We start from the raw sequence: 20,529 nt of genomic DNA, 5'->3' as shown, positions 1-20,529 counted from the left end.
ATCCCAGCGGAGGTTCAGGAGTTTGATTTAATTTTGCTGAAGGAATTAAATAAATAAAAAAAAAAGCTCCACAGCAGAAAAAAAAAGCGGCAGCGGCTGTGGAGCGGAGGGAGGCTCGCAGCGGAGCCTGGGGTGGGTTTTGTGTGTGGCTGCTGCGGGAGGCTCCGAGGTGGATCTATGGGCAGGGGGTCCGGTTTCAGGAGAGGGAGCTGCGGGGGGAGAAAAACCAGATGATAAATTTTCCTGTCGCTGCTGTTAAGGGGCTTCTCTCCACGCTGGATCTGAAGGACGGAGATTTTTACGAGAAGAGTTTTGTGTTGTGTGTAAATAAAGCAGGTTTTAATGGTACAGAGGGTTTCAATGTATAAAGCTCCTTGATGTTTTTGAGGAGAACCTGGAAAGTATAAATGCATTTGGTTTACGGTGGAACGTTAATGGAAAATTTCGGACTGTTAAAAGGTATGAGAAGTGGGTAATAGAGACGTGAAATGGTCCCTTGCTAAAGAGAAGAAATAAGGGAAGGGAGATAAAAGAAGTCTGGGAAGGCAGAAGAGCTGTTCCACATATTCAATCACAAAGAGGACATGGTGCAGCCATGTTTGATGGTGGAGCATGGAGCAAACCTGCTGGGTCTGGGCGGGTTGGTACCCGCGGACAGGAGGCTGTGGAGCGCCTGTTCCCTGAGTGGTGGGACATAAAACATCTTGGGACAAATCTGTGCTCGGGAAGAGGGAAAAGGAAACGGTGTTTTGAATGAAGAAGTCAAGAATAAGTGGCAGAGAGTCATCTGGATTGTAAAGCACTGCAGGATTCTCTCCTGTAGTCATGTGTTTGTGGCTGGTAACCGGTGCGACTTGAGATGAAAATACATCTGAGCTTTTGAGCTGCCTCTTGTAGAAATGGTTATTTTAGATGTGCTAATTGCTGTCTTTTCTGGGTGCATTCCTGGCCCGCTCTGGCAGGCAGTTCAGCATCCCGTTTTGCTGTGACATTGGAGTCATGTTATAGCCAGATCTAGTCAGAACTATGCAGTAAATTAGGGAGCAACTGCTGACTGGGAGAGGTTATTTTGGTGTGTTTTTATATGCCATAGAAAGAAAGGTGATAAATGCTGGTGAAATAGTGTAGTGATGCTATATTGATTCATCGGTATATAAACAGCTCTGCTGCATGGGGATATTTCTGGGAAAACCTGCAATTGCCTCCTTTTTCTGCATCTTGGATGCTTTGGGAGGAGACTGAATAGTTTGAGTGGAATTAAAATAAGAGGCAGTATAATTTTGCCACTGGAAAAAAATTTTGAATTCTCAGAAGGAACTTCTTTTTTTTTTTTTTTTTAATTGCATTCCTAAAACTGCAAGGAGTACTGAGGTGTTCCTGAACCAGAATGGTAGTAGAGAGTAGTGCCTATAAATAGTTCCTCTTGTTTTATGTAATATTTATAGGGGTGTGTGCTTGTGTGTAGCCATAGATGTCTTCTGCAACAGCTACAAATTGCTTCTGTAACATTTTTATCCGAAAATTCTGTTTCTGAAATTGTCTTCAACAGCATCAAAGTATCATTTTTCATATCTTCAATGTAGCACGCTGAGAAATGTAGCAGGTTACTGAGGAAAAGGGTTGGATCAACAGAATAAATGATTCTAGATAGAAAATTGGCAGGAGTTGCTCCATTTTCATTTGGGCAGAGCTCTGAAAGCACGTCGGTTTCCAGTGCTCTGGGTATTTAGGCCAAAACAGTGATTTCTCACTCTGTGTTCTCCCTTTCACTGGAAAGGAAACCACACAAACAACCTGTATTTAATATATGCCACCTTCTTTTGTTGATAATGGCATGCCTTTTTAAAACAAAATTAAATTTCCATTTACCTTAGAACTTAGTTGTCTTTTTTTTTCTTTTTTCCCTAAGTAGCTCGGGAATGGGTTTTCAGGAGCAGGTGTGGTAAGCAGCAAATGCCTATTCTGCATGTGACTCATATGTGGTTTGAGGGGCTGAAAGTTAAGGCAAAAGCAAGTGTTTTTAACTGTAGTTCAGAAATTTGCTAGAAAAATCAGCAGTGTTTGATCAGGTTTGACTTGCACCTTGTATCTTTGATCTACCAGGCTGGATGCATGTTCATGATTCACCCCTTTAAATATAGCAAAGATATATGGGCTTGCTTTTTAGAGCATGTAGAATGTTAATGTGCTTGGAGTTAGGTAGAATTTCTGTTCCTTCCTTGGGGGAGAAAAAAGCTGGTTGCAGAAAGCCTCATACTTCAGAGGCAATAAAATCCCTTTGGCAACATGTGAGTTATTCCCAAAACAGGCTTTTAGCCTTGTGCTGTGATGTGAGCGTATCCTGTGCCTCTGGGTTGGAAATCCTATTGCCAAGTTCCTACTGATATTTCACTTAATTCTGGACTTTGAGTTACATCTCAAGATTGTCCCTGTGAGTGTAAATGGACCCACAACCAGCAGAATTATTAGACGTCCTAATGCAGCATTTACATCCTGTATGAGGCGGAGTGCTGGGGATAATGAGATCGTCTGGAGCCTCCCAGCAATCGGTGTTGCAGAACAAAACCTGGAGGTCTCATGTAACTCTCCGTGCAGCTTCTGTCCATCCAAACCCTGCAGAATTCTTTCTACGTGTTATACTGCAAACATTCAGGAGCTGAGGAGGAAATAGCAGCTTAAGGACAAAGTGCAGGCATAGCACCCAAAACATTTTGGTTTCCACCTGGGTTCAAGAGTGCATTAAGGGCTGACAGGTAGGAGGGTGTAGCACATATTTATTTCACATCTGGTTCCTGAAACTGGCACTTAACAAGTGGAAGTGATAAGTAAAGGTTATGTAGGGGTGCACAGAACTGACTTGTATTTTCAGTACTACACTTTAGGGACAACGGGCTGTAAAAGCACACTTGGATCTCCTTCACCCTTTTCCTCTCTTGGCTAATGGGAAAGAACACGGAGCATGACACCCACAGCTCTTCTGAAGGGTACCTCAGTGGGTAAAAATCGTGTGTGCCACACTTCCCACCAGTGTCCTTTAGTGTGGCATGAAGCCCTTGAAACAAGTGGGACTGCATTGCAAACTGAGCTGAAACCAACCTCAGCACTTTGGTGCTTGGCTTCAGGGTTGAAAAGGCTGTGGCTGCATGGCTGGTATATTGAATTGAATGAACTTTCTTGATTATGATATTTGACACAGGATGTAGTTTGGGGAAGCTACGTGTAAATTTGTGGCTAAGTGGTCCAGGAAAAATTTCGCCTTTTCAGACCACTGTCACAGCACATCAGGTGCAGGAGGCCAAGTGGTAGAATGTGGAAAGTTTTCTTTTTGTTATGAGTGTTTCAGAAGTGCAGACACTGTGGGTTTGTTGCTGTGTTTTTTTTTTTTTTTCCCCACATTAAGTGTAAAATTTTTGAAAAAGCCTGCGTAGGGAGGTGATTTAATCAAGTTTTTCTTTGACCTTTGTGAAAGGTGGCTGGGTGGCTGCTAACAGCCTGTCACTGTCCTTTCAGCCTGTGAGAAGGTGGATATTCAGTATTTGCACGGGTCTTGATTTGCTGCCCCGATGCAAAGGGCTTTGTTGGCCAACTCCTGACAGAAGCAATACTTTAGGGACCACACCTTTTGTTTACAGAGTGTTCCAGTATACTATGAAAACACATGGTTTGTGGATATGGTTATTTTTGCCTTTTAAAGTTCGTTCCACATAGGTGCAACTCTGAGAACTTGAAGGCCCCCCTGCTATTTGTAACTGCTAAATAATTTCCTCTTTCAGTACTCCCGCCTCTATTTCATCAGCAGAATTTGTGTTTAAACAGCTGTAATCTTGCATTTCTGCAATTTGCTTGAATGCAGCATTGTTCTTCAATAGTATTTGCAATGCATGGGTGTTGCATGTAATGGTGACTCACGTTAGGAAACCATCTGGAGTACCTGGGTGATTTTGACCTTGGTGGCATTACACAGTGGTGTGTAATGGGCACAGTAGTCAAATGTGATCTCAGATGAAAACCCTGTTTTCCTCTGCTTGTAAGAGCATCTGCAGAGCTGGATCTGGGTTTGCTGTATTGATTCTTGAGCCAACATTGTTTTGTTGTATGCAGGCTGTAGTTGATTACATACAATAGAAATTGTGTGTCATCCCACCCATCCCGTTCTCACACCTCCTACAGCCCTCACCCCCCAGGTTCTTTGGGCTTAGGTGTTAACTGTTGTTTTCCAAGACTTAAAGGAAAAGGAGATGGTGTCTGATGGGAAAAGGACGCAAGTAATTAGTCTTGCATGATAAGTCACAACCCTGATGAGCTGAGAGTTTCCATTATGGGCCTAACCCTCACAGGTGGGTGGGTGAATTGTTGGCAGCTTAGACAGTCTTCTTCTGTGGTGATGGCAAATGCTCTTCTGAAACGTAAATTTTATTCTAAATTTGCTGTGAAACTTACTTGATGCCATTCAGACAACTCCCAGAGGCCGAGCTGTGTATCCCTGAGCCCTTTTTTTTTGTGTGTGTTTCATAGAAACTTGGTTCTTGTTTAGTAACATGTTAAAACTTTTGTATATTTCAAAGCATCTGGAATTTCACCCACAAAAATGTGCTCTAAAAGCACCCTAATAGCAAGTAGAGTGAAAGGCTGGAAGAGAAGAGTCTGAGGTCAGTAATAAATGCATCTTATTTATACTTTTTGCTTGGTTATTCTAAAGCTCTTAGTAAAAGTTGTACACAGAGTGCTGGAGATGGGCACTTCAAAGCAAAACACACTTTTCATTAGTTAAGTAGTATTAGTTTAGCATTCTGCATAGTTATTTGGACAGTTTTGAGGTAGCAAAATTGTCTGACATTAATATCTCCTTATTTCACAGAGGCTCACTCCCTGTTTTAAGTGGTCAGCCTGCAAATGCAGATTAGTGAGTGAGAAATAGTTTATAGAAGCTGAGTCATTACAGAGTATCTGCATTCTGCAGCTCACACCTTTGTGTGCATGCCCAGCTCAGAGTGGGATTCGGGGCTGCTGCAGCCTCTATGTACGTGTGTTGTAAAGTTGGCGCCATCAGAGTCCTTTTCATGAGCTTAAAAAGAGAATTTTTAAACTTTAGGATGATTTGTTGTGTGAGGGCTGCCCTGCTGCTCGTAGTAGGTGGTTGGTAGGAGAATGGGGTTATGTGAGAGGTCCCTGCCGACCCCCCTTGGTACCTGCAGGCACCAGGAGTAGAAAGATTCCCTTTTGGTACCTGAAGAGCTGCTGGGACTTCAATGTTCGAATGTCTGAATAAGTTTGTTTACAATTCTGACTTGCTTTAAGAAATAAGATTTCGACAATTTCGTCAAGAGACCCGTTCTCGCATTTCCTACCTATTCATTAAAGAATGGGGGATTTACGGTCTCTCAGCGTGAGTCAAGGCTTTCAGAATACAGTGTTTTCCCTTCCAGCCGTATTGTGGCTGCTCAAGATCCCCCGCTTTCTTGAACCATATGGGGAAGGCAGTCAAACATGAGCCGATGTTTTTCTGGACTCTTTGCAGCTCATTAGTGTTACTCATGTTGTGAAACATTCTTTTACAGCAGAATTTCAAAAGCTGTAAAACATTATTTTAAAGCAGAATTTCAATAGCTGAATTCCACATAAAGAGTAGGAGCCACTGTTGCACTGTGGCACTGTAACTTAATAACCTGCTTTACATTATTGCCTTTGATTGCTGGACAGGTAACTTGCTAATGAATTTTTGGAAATTCACTTTCATCCTGTTTGAAATACTGCTGCTGAGATTGGTTATACATTGTATCCAGTCCAGCTGTCAAAATCCAATGCTTTGTTGAGTTTCCTTAGTGTTCATGTAAATATTTTCAAATAACTTCCCCCTTCGGTATAATTGTACGCTTCAGATGAAACTTCTCTTCTTCCTTTTACCCCTAGAAACTCTGCTTTTGCATTTTTTTTTCCTTAAAACAGTAAGCTGCTTAAATTGGTAAAATACTGATGTCTGTTGGCATATTGCAGTCTTTGCTGTTCTTTTCAATCAGTGGCTTTGGCTCTAAAATGAAATACAGTGGAAAAGTAGTGTATATCTATATGTAGATATAGTAGCTACATGTACAGGATATGATGCTTTTAGTCTTTCTTCTCAAGCAGGTGGGGTGGTTTGGATCCCTTTGGAATTTAACATGATCACTTTGTTTCCGTGTTGTCCAGAGACAACCTTATTAACCTGGTCAGTAATTTCTTTTGGCTCAGTTTATTAAGAATGGTTTGTTGGCATAATTAAATACAATGGTTTTTTGGCATCTAAAAATGGAAAAGCTGTAGAAGGGCTTCTAAATTAACTCTTCTGTAAGTAAAGTGCAAGAATTAAGTGTTGTTTGCCTGGTGTTCCTTGCTGATCACTGAAGCAGATCATGTTGTAAAGCACTTAAAGAAGCAGTTCTGTTGCAATGTTGTCCTTAATTTATTTGAGGAAGAGTCAACCTCATTGGCAAAACAATCAAAAGAACAACAGCAATCCCCCAGATGCCCTCAGAAACTCTGGAAAGCAATAAAACTTGAAAAGGAGTCTCTTGGGAATTAATGTCTGGTTTAGAAGGATGGTCTCCAATGAGCTACCAAGTCACCCAGATAGTCCTTAATCCTGAGGAAATCCCAGAGTGGATTATTCTTCTTGTAGCTGAAATAGTATAGATTTCTTCCATTAAATGTGCCACTTAGCCATCTCTTGTTCAGTGTTTTTCAAGTGCTTCTGTTTGGTACCGAAAGTGTTTTTATCAAGCAAAGCCTTCAGTTCTGCCCTTGCAGTGGGGCTGGTGTAAGTGCTGCTGGGGCCATTCATTCCCTGAAGGGGAAGAGTAGTTTGTAGTGTTTAGATTTACTCCTCTGGGAATAGCAGGTGCAATTTGTCTCATAAATCATTCATTTTATAGTTCAAAAATTTAATTTCATTGCACTGAGTCTGTGGATGTGCAGATAAAGGAGTGCTACCTATGTGACAGGAGAAGGATCATCTTGCAAGGATTCTGAGCATATTCCTTATTCCTAAGTGCACTCCTGGATATTTTGCTCCAATTAACACCAAGAAATTGCTTATTTGGTGCCTTGGACAGTTTTCTCTGTCTCAGACTGTGTTCTAGACTGAGCTGGGAGCCCTTCTTACTGAGAATGTTTTTAACATTTTCTGTTCAAATGTCTTATTTTCTGCTGCTTAAATTTTTTTCCATGTTAGGGTGTTCAGGCTGTAGTTTTCCTCTTTCTGTGCCTGCTTCTTGCTTTTTGTGTTTGAGAGCAGTCAGGATCATTCAGTTGTTACCAGGGCCAGTGTATTGCACATGCTGAACACGATGCCTCTTTGGTTTTGGAAAGCTGTAGCACTCCCATTCATTGGAGCAAGGTTTTGAAATTTGGCAGACAGAAGCTGTTGAACAGGAATATGCCTGCTGCTGTTGTTGAGAAAATATTCCTCAATTAGGCAAACCTGTGAGTCTTTGGAAAAATACCACTTTGCCTGTACTTGGTGAAGATGTTATTGACCAAATTTTCCTGGGTGCTGGCTAGGTTTTGGCCTTGGAGGGATTTTTGTGGGGCAAGATGAGGTCACCCACAGAATAATTGAAGATGGCTCAGTCTGGTTCTTGGAGGAGAGCAGCCAGACTTCCCAGGCCATGGCTGTTCGAGGCAAGGGTGGAGCTGGGCAGCCTCTTCTGCTCTCAGGCTCCTTTGTTGGCACCCAGTGGCATGGGGGGAGAAGCTGGCTGAAGGACAGTTCTGGATGAGTGGGATCCGGGCTGTGTTATGGAAGAGTAGCGTGGGTCAGTGAGCAGGGAGAGAGGGGGGATGGAAAGCATGGCTGCACCAAGGCAAGGTAAAGGTCCCTCTGACCACTTTTATTCTGTCTTGTTGGCAGCAAACCAGTTCTTCTGTTGTCGTGGACTGGTTTTTGTTACGCTCACCTGAGGGTGAGCGAGATGCTGTGGTCAGGGAGGAAACCACCTGATTGAAGAGACTGAATGTAGAGAAGGAGGACTAGAGATCATATTGGGATCTAGTTACAGACAGTTGGGTCTGCTTGTCTAGAAACTGTTCCTGTGATGGAAGTGCCAGGAATGATGGAGAGGGTCATTTGAGGAGAGATAATTCAAATTGGCAGTTGTGACAGTGAGTGAAGCAGGACTAGCAAGGCGAAGGAAACAGCAGAAATGAGCTCAGTGAGCTCAGGAGGAGAAAATTAATTTAAACAAAGAAAACAAGGAACCAGTCAGTAACAAGGAAACAGCTTGGATAAAAGCACGTAGAGAGAGCAGGGCTGGGCTCTGGGCAGGACGGGTGGGATTGTGACTTGCTGTCAGACTGGATGTGCAATGGGATTAGTGCATTAGGAACGGCAAGTCAAGAGTTTGATGGGATCAGGAGAAAGTATAGTGGGTGCACAAGGGGAAGGAATAAGCATGGAGCAAAGGATGAAGATTAGGTAAGAGGTAAAGCAGAAAGTAGTGCAGAGACCTAGCAGTCTCTTTTGGCTTTGTAGTATTGCTATTTTATGTGGCTTTTTCCATGTCATGTTTAAGTGGAGTTGACGTACTGGTTAGAATGTATATACATTGATTTCTGTGGTTGCACTTTGCATCTTTACTTACTGAGGAAGAATATTTGACAACATCCCCAAATAAAAGCTTTATCCAGAATTGTGTGCACTGATGTTTTTCATTCACTCAATCTGTGCAGAAAGCCTGAAGGAATTTTTTAGCAAATAAGTTCAAAATGTGTTTAGATAATATTTTTCACTTTGCATTATAGTCTCTTGGGCAGAGATAAATGCTTTAGCACTTTTATCTTGTATTTACAAAAAGAAAAAAAATGACTGGCATGGCACAGGGAATGAATGGAAGTGTGTTTTCTCAAACAAAAGTTTAATGGGGAAGAGAAATATTTCTTACCCTCTTGAGGACTTTTGATCTGTCAAATGTGGGTCTTACAGGAGTGGCATTGATTACAAGTGTGTAACTCAGGTTTTGCTGTACTAAAAGAAAAACTGGCAGTGGATGAACAGGGAGAGCTGCGATAGAGCACTACATAAATATTTTTTCACCCATCCTGGCTCTCTCCCCCAAGTATAATAACAGTCTGAGATCCTTTGCTCATGTGTAGTCACTGGAAAAGCCTAAAAATACAGGGTGAGAGGAAAGGGTTCTATGTGCTGGTCAAGAGCCTTTATTTCCTGCAAGTCTTTGGAGCTGTGAAACATCTGGATTTCGCACAGGGTGCTTTTGGCATGTGTTTGCAACTTAACATGCAAAAGCTGAAAAACTGCACAGCTTTGCTTCAGTTTTTGGTGTACAAAACAACTCCTAAGCAAATGTTTGTGATGGATATATTGGTTAGGGGTTCCTTTGCTGCTTTGCTCAAGGACACCGTCATCAGCTGACCCAAGAGGCTCCATCCTCCCAAAGCACTGCCAGCCTGACCATCAGGATCAAGGCACCCAATGCTCACAGATTATGGCTGCATGCTTTACCTGAACCCCAAAATTGCACCAGCTGATCCTTTAGGTAGTGAGAATGCATCTCACATGACCTGTGTGACTCAGTGCCTATTTAAACCAGTGCCCTGGGGATTTACAGCCTTATTTTTGGAAAGGGGGGCTAGCTGGGTTCCAGCTCTATTTAAAGATAAAATCAAGTGTCTCTGGCTGTGTGGCTGCATGTGTTCCTCTGAGATGCATTGGAGTAGCCCAGGAGACCACGCTGGAAAGGGGTAGCAGCTTGCATCATTCCTGGTATGTGTGAGCATCTCCCCACCACCTCCTCCTCCGGATAACTGTGGGTTGGTTTTATTTTTGCATTGTGGTTCCTATTCTGATTCTTGTCTGCATCATCTTTATTACCTGTATTATGTATAAAATTGCTGAAAGCTCCTTTTCCAGAGGTTCAGTATGATTGACACAAAACGATCTTGAAATAGGAAAGCTGTAATTGTTGGAAAACGACAATTTTTGTGAGAAAATGTGCTGTTGTGAAACACATGCACCTAATTTAGGCATCGTTGGAGACTGGGTCTGCATAGTTGTCACTCTTGGAAAATACTTAGTCTTGAACAGAAAGGTATCACAGTGCCAACATTTAATGGTTGAGGGAGTGTGTTGAATTGTTCCACTAACAAAAACCTTTGGTGAGCTAAACAATACAAATATAGATATTTCACTTGGCTATTAGCAGTTGAGTTGAAGTACTCGATGGCTGGGAACAGCATGACAGAATGGTGTGCTCCATTCACACAGAGGTCAGAAGACATTTTACATGATATTTATGGGTTTTATGCACACAATTATAGACATTTGTATTGACTTGATTCTGCTGTTGGCTTGGTGTAGTCTTCTGTGGTTTGCTTGTGGCTTAATCTCTGGGAACAGAAATAAATGGAATGGTGGCAGAGGAATCAAAAGCCAGAATCCACACTAGGAGAGTTGAACGAGTGAAAAATGTCAAAATAATGGAAATTTAGACCCCCTTTTCACAGTTAGAATGTAAGAATGAAGTGTGTGGGGGTTTTATTCATGATACATCAACACACATGGTGTTTGGAAGTTGCTGGTCAGTGGAGCTCTATTGATTTCCCTCTGGGGGCAAGGCATCCATCCAACCTTGGTGGGGGGTGGGATTGATTCCTTAATCGGAACAGCAGCAATCCATCCTGAAGCTTCCTCAAGGTATTAAGGCTAAATTAAACAGTCTGGGACTAGTGTGTAAGCCCTAATGCACTTCAAGAGGCTTTTGTGGATAGGAGAATTTTGAAAATAATCAGGAGACGAACCCAAAAGTAACAGAAAAAAGCCACAGGCACAAATCACCCTTAAAAAGGGGACCACAATACATTTTCTTTGTGTGTGGTGCAGTGCTTAATGCCCATATTCTCTTAGGGAAGAAAAGATGCATGAACTATACAGCTCTATTCATGGTACTGCATTTAGAACTTGTTTTCTCTCCTTTGTGTATGTGTTCCATAGCTGTTCCAAAAATAGATATGGTCACAAATATCAAATTAGTAGAATTAGGCATCTGAAGCTAGGAAACATACCATTTTTTAAACAGCAGTCACTACTGAGGAGATATAGGGTCTTATGCATATTGCATTATGTCTTTATTTTGCAAAATGTTAAGATTGTGTTTGCTTCTGTGCAATTGCAGTGTCCACAATCTGCATGAATTTCGCAAGGATAAAAATGTCATGGTTGCATTCAGCTTTATTTGGCATTCTACTTTTCTTTAACTTGGAGGAAGAATGAAACATGGTCACTGAGCTTTAGTCTGCATAGTAAATGCTCATAAGCAAGAACTAACTATATATAGATAGAGTGTCAGTAGCCTTGTTAGATGTGATTACTGATCGTTGTGGATGTCGTTCATGTACAAAAGTATTCAAAAAGTAAAAGTGAGAGAGCCCACATGACACCTGTTCAGTCTTGCTCTTAGTTCTCAGTCACTTTGTCTTGGCCCAGCTCACTCTGCAGACGAAGCCAGGTAAGCAGTAATTTTCTTTTTCCAGAGTGTTGGAATCCTTTACAAGTATATCCGTAAGGCCCGAGGAGTTCATGAAAGCTGGAATGTTTTAGGGTGGCTCTTTGTTACTAATGTCTGTGCATTCTGAATGTCCCTGATGGAAACTGTCAGGTGCCCTCATCTTGAGCCTCTGGCTTCAGAGATGCTCTGCCCAAGTCTTCTCCCATAACATAAACTTCATTGGTCCTAGTGGTTCATGGCCCACCAGTTTGGGCCGTGAATTAGTAGCCAAAAATTTGGAGAGATGGATTTGAACTTCAGGGTTTGTGAAAAACAAACCTTTTATTTTCCCTTCCTTGGCTGGGAGCAGTTTTGACTCAGTCTTTGGACCGGAGTTACAGCCTCCAAAAACTACTTTAAGTGGAAGGTATTGTCATTGGAACAACTGTAGAGAACTGAGTGACCTCATTGTCCTTACTGTGGGAGGGGATGTTCTTGTCAATTTGTAAGAAATTTATTTCTTTCTTTCCCTGCCCTCTATGTAGGTAGGTAAACACACATTTGTTTTCCTCTCTGAATCAGTCTGGTTCAGAGGCCAGACTTGCTTTCCCTGCTTGGCAGATAAAGCATCTTGTAGATTCAAGTCAATATCCTCTTTCATATTTTTTAGATGATTCAACTGCTCATCAAGCAACTGGTCTATCCCTGTGTTATAAAATAGTTGGGGAGTCATGGGATGTTCAGGGAACTGAGCCCAGAAGCTCCAGTTGCTGTGTGAAGATCAGTAGCTCAGACCCATTCAAGTCAAAGGTTGAACAGGAGGTTCCTGTTTGTTCTTCAGTCAAAAGCATTTCTTGTGTGTTTGAGCACTCTTTAATCCAACAGGCAGAGCTGCAGCCTGTAATGGATGAAAGCTGAAGTAAGCAAAGCATAGATATGAGGAAGAGGGAAGGGGGAAGAAGAGGAAGGCTGACAGATTGTTATGCAGATGCCTTACACCTTAGTCTTGAGCTCTGCTAAAGAGAAAATTTACTTTTCTAATGTTCAGCAGGGCAGGTTCTTTTCTTTTTAATATCCCATTATTTTCCCATGTCCCCGCCATGCATCTTCCTTCTCATGAGTAGATTATTTATTCTGAAAACCAGTTTGTTTTGCCTTTCTTGCATTACTCATAAGATTTATCTTATCACCACGTACTTTAGAATTTGCAACATTTGTTTCTGAAGATGTTGCCTAAAGTGCAGTGTGATAACCTCTCACAGACTTGAGCGCTGTGTCAGAAATGTCACATTTAGCAAGGGTCCTGTAGGTCAGCTGAATACACCAAGTGTCATAGGAACAGCAAATAACTTATTCTAGGAGACCCAGAGCACTGGAAAGAGATTTGCTGATAGTGACTTGGCAACGTAATGAAAAGCAAGATATTTGAAAATTTTAAAAAGTGTTTTGAGGTGATGAGTTTTCATTTGTTCTGATGAACTGTAATAGCCAAAGCTAGGCATCTCTTCCACAAAAATAACTTGCCCTTTAGTATCTTCCAATTTGGAGATAAGTGGCTAGCACCGTCTCATTTCAGTAATAAATTAATTGGAAATCCAACTAGCAAGACTTTTGAGCAATATCTCAGTGTCATTTATAGGATGTCAATCCCTGTAACGCTTGAGTTTCTGCTTTTATGTAGTAAGTGCAATGCTTAAAGTATTGTACTGTTCCAGAAGTCCCTTGGTTTTTAAATTTAAATATTTATTGTTTCACGAACTTGGGTTTGTTGTCAGCATTTTTTGCTGGAGATCCCACCCCCCTTGTGCTGAAGAGGCACTGTGCAATCCAGGTACTGATGGTCCTGGTCTTGCAAATTGTGTGGCATGAATTAAAGACAAGGAAAATTGGAAGGATGGAGTACGAGACACTCAAGGATGTGGAAATCCTCAACCTCTCCCATCACATGACTCTTCTGGTCTGGGGTAAAACATGGCAATTTCTGTTGTGCCCATGTTTGCTATGGAAGTTCTTCTGTGTTGTGAAATCGTAACTACTGAATAGTTACTGTAGTCTGGGACAAACATAAAAGTAAAATAGAGGGTATCTATTCTATTGCATCCTCTGATATTGAATATCAATATAGCAGGCTGATAGTACAATTTATTGTAGGTATCTAGAATTGCAGTATTCCCTGGATATTATAAAAAGTGTGTATGTCTGACAGCCACGTTTCAAAGAATTGTTTTTTCAATGTACTAATTAATTCTCTTCAAATAAATAGTCATGCAAAAAAATGAAATGCAACATCAATATTTAATGGCATCTGCTTAAAACCCTCCCAGTCCAGACTTCTGAAGTTGTGTGGGGGTGATAGTCACACATCCCTGGTAAAGGGAGGATGGAATGTGTGTGTTTTCTTTTCATTTGAGGAATGAATTACTCCTTAAAAATGAGATTGTGAGGTGCCCTACATGGCCCTGTGCAAAAATAATGTAGGAAACAGCTTGATCTCTCTTTGGAGGCTGTTGGACTGTGAATCCTGTGGATGTAACCAGAAAGGGAGATTCTGTTTCCTGGATGGAGTGACTTGGTCTCCACCTTGCAGGCTTGTCCAGTTGCAGCAAGTTCACACAAGTTGTATTGAAAGAGGGCTGCAGTTTTCATCTTGCTGCAGGAAACAGTGAGCCCAAGTGACAAACATCTTACTGTTTCCTGTTCCTCCCTTGAGCAGCACAGCAATGAGCTGACCTAAATTCATGGTTTTCTTGTGAGATGTCAGTCTGCTCTTAAGCTGTTTGCAGTACTTTCATCTGTGAACTGGCTGTGTTTGATGTTAGTGCTGTGTTATCAGCTGCTGATGTTAAATGGAGAATCATTCTCCTTGTGAAGAAGTGAATTTGTGACAGATTTGTGTGCAATTTGTGGGCACTTTATGCCACAGAGTTGGGGAATCCATTACTTTCTGGAAGTGACAAGCATTTGTTAGACTTCCTCCCACAATAGTGACAGAAAAGAGCAGCGCTGTGCTTGCCATCCTCTTTTGATGCTTCATGGTTTGTTATTGCTGTGATAGGAAAACACAAGGAGAGCTTGTAATGTAAGCATTCCCTGTGTTTATTTGTTGGTGGTGGTGTGGTAGCCTTCCACTTGATCTTCCAGGAACGTGAGGAGAGTGGATATCAGGATGACATATCTGTAGTTTCAGTCACAAAGTTCCACCCCATGTGCTTTGTGAGCAACACACTTTGCTATTACAGAGTCCTAATAAACCAATTAATTAAGAAGTATTCCTGTAAAACACACTGTGCTGTCACACTGATCCAAACTTAACCAGCAGCTCTCCATGACAAAGATTTTAATAACATTTAACCATGGTTTCTCTTAGTCCTTTGACCAGTCACGTCGTGATGTATGTGATGTGGTGGTCTTGGTTTTGTTTGCCCTCAAGACACAAGAATGCTTTTTATTGCTGTCCCAGTAACTGGTCCAAAGTACAGCAAGCAGCTTTACACTTGAAAAACTGTAGCACCCTTTCAGGAAATATCTGCGGCGCCTCAGATTTTTTCAGCCTGCTCACACATTCAGAACCCCGGACAAGCAGCTTAAGATCTGAATGAGATTGTTCACCAAATGAGTTGGTGCAGCATATTAATTTGCTGGTGCTTCTAAATGCCTGCAGTGTTACAAGAGCCTGCAATGGCAGTAAAATACCAGGGGCTTTGTTGGCTCTAAACTCCTTAAAAGAGAGTTTTAAATTCTTGTCTGCTTGCCGTAGCCTTACCAGCTTTATAAAGAATTTGGAGATCTGTATTTCAGAAAGGTTGTGCATCCTGGGCTTAGGAAAGTTAGTAAGAGCTTTTCCTGGTAGTATTAGTTGTCTTGGAGCTTGATTGTGCTCTAGGTTTTACTGTATAGCTGATTATATGAGCCTCCTATTAGTGCCTTTATCTAGATGCCAATGGATACGTTTATTGCATGATTTTATGCATAGGATTTTTGTTGAAAAAATACTTGCCTTTGCAGCTAGGTAAACTAACATCATGGGGTTTTAATGAGGCTGAATGCAGTCAACCTGATTTTATGTGCATTTTCAGTTTCATTTTGAGTTAATATTTAAATGCCAGAGTAGAACTGATACGACGTTAAACCATTTTTCTTTTTTGGTCTTTGTATAGTGAGCCAGCATCCTCCTCCCTCCAAACCAATATTCTGCCTGGCAGCTGGAGAGGGATATGAATTGTTTTTGAAAACTACAAAAAGTTTAAAACTTTAGAAGTCTATTTTCAAGGTCTTGATGTAGATGATTTTATTTAGAGGATGAACCCAAATATTTTAGTGAAAGCTAAAAAAATGCAGTATTCCATACTGTCCCTTTTTTTACTGTTCCTGGATTTAGGCAAGTATGTAGTTCTAGAAGATGGGGTGAGCAGAGGCAAGTGGTCAGACTGGTGTGACCCAAGTGTGGTTTTTAATCTTGGCTCCAATAAGCACTGCTTTAAATTGGGTAGTGATTTTCTTCACTACTATGTCTGAAAACTATATTAATAGAGACTGTTTACTGATATAATTCCCATTAGGATTGTAAAGATATTTCTTCAAGTGCAGTGAAGGCTTGAAATCTATGTCATAGTATCATCATTGTTATAGCATGAGTTATAAAATATTCACATGTGTTTTTGGAACCTAAGGAAATGAGATTGTTGTCACAAGAAAGCTGGATTACCCCTTTTGCTTAGGTAGACTCACCTATCCAGCTTAGGAGCAGAATATCCTTGCTGGGGGAAGCAGTCCTTACTTAAAGGATCAAAGGATGTTGCTCTTCTAGCTCAGAATGGCAAAATGTCATTTATTCCTAATGCTTAGATTTCCAAGCCATATTGGTCAAAAGAGACTGTAATTGTTAATTTATTTCCATAAAATGTTCTGACTGTTTTTCTCTGAGAGGCCAGAGGCTGTGTAGGGAGCCAGACCAAAAGGTTTGGACAGTCTGTAGCTGCCCTACTTTCTAGAAACTGTAATTTTAGGTTGTCTTGGTTGGCACAGTATGGTCAGCACAGTGAACTTGAGCTTTGTCTGCTGGGGCTTGGAGCGTGGCCTCCTGCAGCATCCTTATGGCACAGCCAGCAAACCACCGAGCCTCGCTTGCCACGCTGTGGTTCCCCACGTGTCTCTGATTTCTGTGAGCTGGTCCCAGTTCTGGATCTCTTGGAGTAAAGGCAGCACTTAGCACAACGAGCCTGCTGTTAGACCTGGGGAGTCTTTGCTGCTGCTACAACTTGCTTTAAATGCTCTTTGATCAGGTGCTCGGACGCTTAGAATTGATGGATGGTAGAGATAATTGTGCTATAAACTCTAGTTCTGCACATTTCATGAGTGTCATTTATGGGTAGGGAACTCTGATTTCTTGCGTTTTACAAGGCTTGGTGACACGTGGTCTCTTTATTCTTCTTGTGTGAATGTTTGTTTAGTGTGATGGAGTGAAATTTACCTCTTTTTCTTGCATTTATCCTATGTCCCGTGGAGAATGTGAAGTATCCCTGAGTGAGCAGCCCGGATGACTCCATCACAATCCCGGGTGCATTGTGCTGCTCTATTGACTCTGCAAACCTGAAATGTGTGTGGGAGAACTTTCTCTTGTAGTCTAGCATGTAATTTAATTGATGTTTGTTTGGGAATTTGCCTCAGATTAAATTATTCATTGTCACCACTGAACAAATGCTTTGTTTGCTTCTGGTGGATCAGCACTTTGCACAATATTTCCCCTTTCTTGTTCCACCTACTTTGATGCATTAATTTAGTTTTGCTGCAGTCTTAGTACTGAGAAGTACTGAGAGCTGAGAGAGGCTTCTGTTGGGAGAAGGGAGAGACCCAGTGGAGTTTGAGAGGCTTTGTACAGTGATTATTAAGGGAAATGGGATTACTTTTCCTCAGATTTAAACTTTATTGTAATGCAAGTTCACACTATAATTAATGGGAGTTGTTACCTGAGGAAAACTTCATAGAAATGGCATAGAAGTGAGCATGTGAGAATAGGAAAATATGCTCTCTTCCTCTAAAGGATAAGAGACTGAAGTTATTGGAGAATTATTACCAATAGCAATTCATGCTTTGATGCACAGGTGGATGTTTCTGATCCTTAGCAAGATGTGTCAGTGGTAGAGTTGCCACGTTAGTTTTGGTCTGACCATATTTTAGCTTGGTAATTCTATGCCCATACAGGTGATGTTGTCTTTTGTAGAGGAGGAGAAGCATGGCAAGGATCAGCTTAAATTCTGAATATTTTATGTGAGTGGGATCAGACTGAAACAATCTTTTTGACAAAATCAAGATAAATGGCCCGACTCTAGGACATTGTAGAGTGCAGGAGAAAGGTATTGGATAAGAGGAAAATATGTGACAGGATGTTAGAGGACTGTCTTGGTTGCCATTTTTACAGCTACAGGAAGCACTAGGTCTTACTGTAATAAAGCTGCATGAGAAGCCCTAATAGATGGATTTAAGGTCCAGAGTCTCTACAGCTTTCTTTTGGCTCTTTGCTTATATTGTATTTCTGGCCTAGTTCCAGAATTTATCAATTTTTTGCCAGTGTAGCTTGACTCCACAGAGTGGAGTGTATGAGTAGATAATTCTGAATTATGAAATGCACTTTGAACAGAGTTTGTTAGCATGTTTTGAAGTGACCAACTTTGTTGTTTGCAGACATTTTAAATGTTATGCACTCTGACATTGTCATCCTATCTATTGCATTAGATTTCTGAGTTGCATATATCTCTGATAATCTTCCTGTTCTGGAAACTTCACTATTTCTTGGATCAGAGTGGAAGCACCTAATCTAATTTCTGGGTTAAAAATGGAATGCAATGGCAGATAGAAATACTTCAGGCATGGCAGTAATCTTATTTGATCTGGAGTGTGAAGTGGCTCTTGAAAAATCTAGGATTGTATTTGTCATGTCATGGTATTTAAGGTATTAAATGCTTTTTGAACCCCATTTACAAAGAAGTTTTTCAGCAGTTTGTTCCATTTAATTTGGAAATTAGAGGAGGGAACAGTCAGTTCAGACGTTCACTTTTCTTTTGAACTTTACGAAGGGTTTGGAACACGCTGAAATGGAGGGGCTTATTTTTTTAACCCTAGTTATTGCCATTGCTCCAATGATTCCAGGAGGCAGCCTCAAGCTAAGCAGAATTAGTGATTTTTACAAAATTTTCATTTTCCAGGTGTCTGCATAAACATCCTGGAAGGACATGGTTCCTGCACTGGTGTTTGGTCAGTTCTGGCTTCACAGCCAGGGAGGAGGTGAAAAGGAATATCAGGAGTAAAGGCTGTTGTGTTTAGTGAATAAATACATCTTTGCATTAACGTGTGTAGAAAAGAGCTTTGCACACGTCCTCAGTTTACACCCACCAGGGGATTTATTTAGTGGAGATTAGAAGTTTTGCTGTTGAGAATACCAGGCATACCTTGTGAGACCTTTGCTGGTTTTTCAACTGTTATCTTTTTGGGCTAATTTTGATAGAGGGAGATCGAGGGCTCTTATTTGCAAAGTGTAACAATGTCACTGATTGGTTTTAAGTGGTTATATTTAAAAAATAATCAAATTAATCCCCCCAAAACCCTTTTCTAAACTCCAACTGTGTGCTCAGAGCTGAATTGTATTAAAAAAAAATTCTTACTAATGAAGAAATTTTGACTTTGAGGATGCACAGAACAACTTGGATATTCTACATGATGAAGCCAGTATGGCATTGGTTTGCGAAGAAGTTGGGCAAAAAGCTAATTTCCCCAAAAAACATTCCCACAGACTGCTGCAGTTTGAAGTATTGTTCTTGTGGATAAGATTCTGCTATTGTGATTCAGTATGGTTTTGGATCAGAGGGCAGAATTGCCTTTTTTGTGTGTGTTCTTTTAAATGCATCAGCAGGCTTGTTTGGCTTTCTATTGTAGTTATCCATGCCTTGCAATAAGCAGGAACACTCTATGGCTCATTTTTAATAATCAGTACACAGCTGCCCAAAGGGGAAGCCGTGGGCAACAGCTCTTGTTGATCTTTGTTTTAACAGCTGGTATTATTAAGGGAGAGCTTTGCAGACTGGGGGAAAAAAAAGAGGATGAAAATCAGTCAACGGTTAATCCAAGATGTGGCCAGACAGCAAAAGATTTACTGGGAATTAGTTCTAAAATTGCATTTGTTCAAATAATTTGAGAAGAAACGAATGGGTGTGTATTAAATCAGGGAAGTGGGATGGTGCTGGGGAACAGTGAAAAGTTGCAACATTTGTCAACTGAAAAACCTTCCTGGAACAACAGCAGCGTATATTTAGCATTGTTACCATGCTGCAGCTCCTGGGGGAGGCAGCTCGGATCTGGAGCTCTGCTGCAGCTCATGATTTATACCCTCCCAGCAGCAGAGCCCCACAAACCAGGAGGATCTGCTCATTTTCAAAGCTCTTGTTTATAATGCACGGAACAGCGAATCCCTGTGGGTCCTTGCAGCTTTCAGGCTGAAGCTCTGGATACTGTCAGCAAAAACGAAATCTTTATCCCATTCCTGTTCCCCCAGGATGAGCAGAAGGAGGAGGTTAGCATTGCTTTGTTTTGTTTCTTTGGTTTTTTTTTTTTTTTTTTTTTTTGTTTTGTTTTTTTTTTTTTTAAATGAGTTTTGTGGGTATAATTAATGCTAGTGGTAGAGATGCATCATCTCTCTGGCCCCAGTAGATTTTAGTAGTTATGAGCCTTTGCTTGGCTAATGAGTCTGGATTTTAAAGTCTAGATTCTGCTGTTTATCCTCACACCTAGTACAAATAAGTTCACTTAAATCAATTGAATTGCACTAGAATCACCAAAAGAAGCAGCATGTGTATGTTTGTCTTCAATTTAAATAATTGAACAAGTGCATAAAAAGGTTGAAATGCACTCAGTCCTTCAATAAAAATAGTCCGACCTTGCATCTGGCATTAGTTGAAGTTTCTCTCTCATTATCTTGTTCTTTAAGAGCTTTCTTACATTCTGGGTTGTAATTTGCACATTATAATGTATTTTGAAACAAAACTGTGTCTTGTTCTGGGGTTTC

The 20,529-nt window shown here is 41.0% G+C and overlaps 1 protein-coding gene across 17 annotated transcripts in view; it reads left to right on the top strand.

The window, feature by feature from the left end:
• Nucleotides 1-20,529, top strand: part of FNBP1 (formin binding protein 1) — a 94,563-nt gene that overhangs the window by 297 nt on the left and 73,737 nt on the right. The gene's annotated exons all lie outside the window — the stretch shown is intronic.

The sequence above is a fragment of the Aphelocoma coerulescens genome, chromosome 17 (assembly GCF_041296385.1).
Source record: "Aphelocoma coerulescens isolate FSJ_1873_10779 chromosome 17, UR_Acoe_1.0, whole genome shotgun sequence".
NCBI classification, from domain to species: domain Eukaryota; kingdom Metazoa; phylum Chordata; class Aves; order Passeriformes; family Corvidae; genus Aphelocoma; species Aphelocoma coerulescens.
This window is presented reverse-complemented; position numbering and strand designations above follow the sequence as displayed.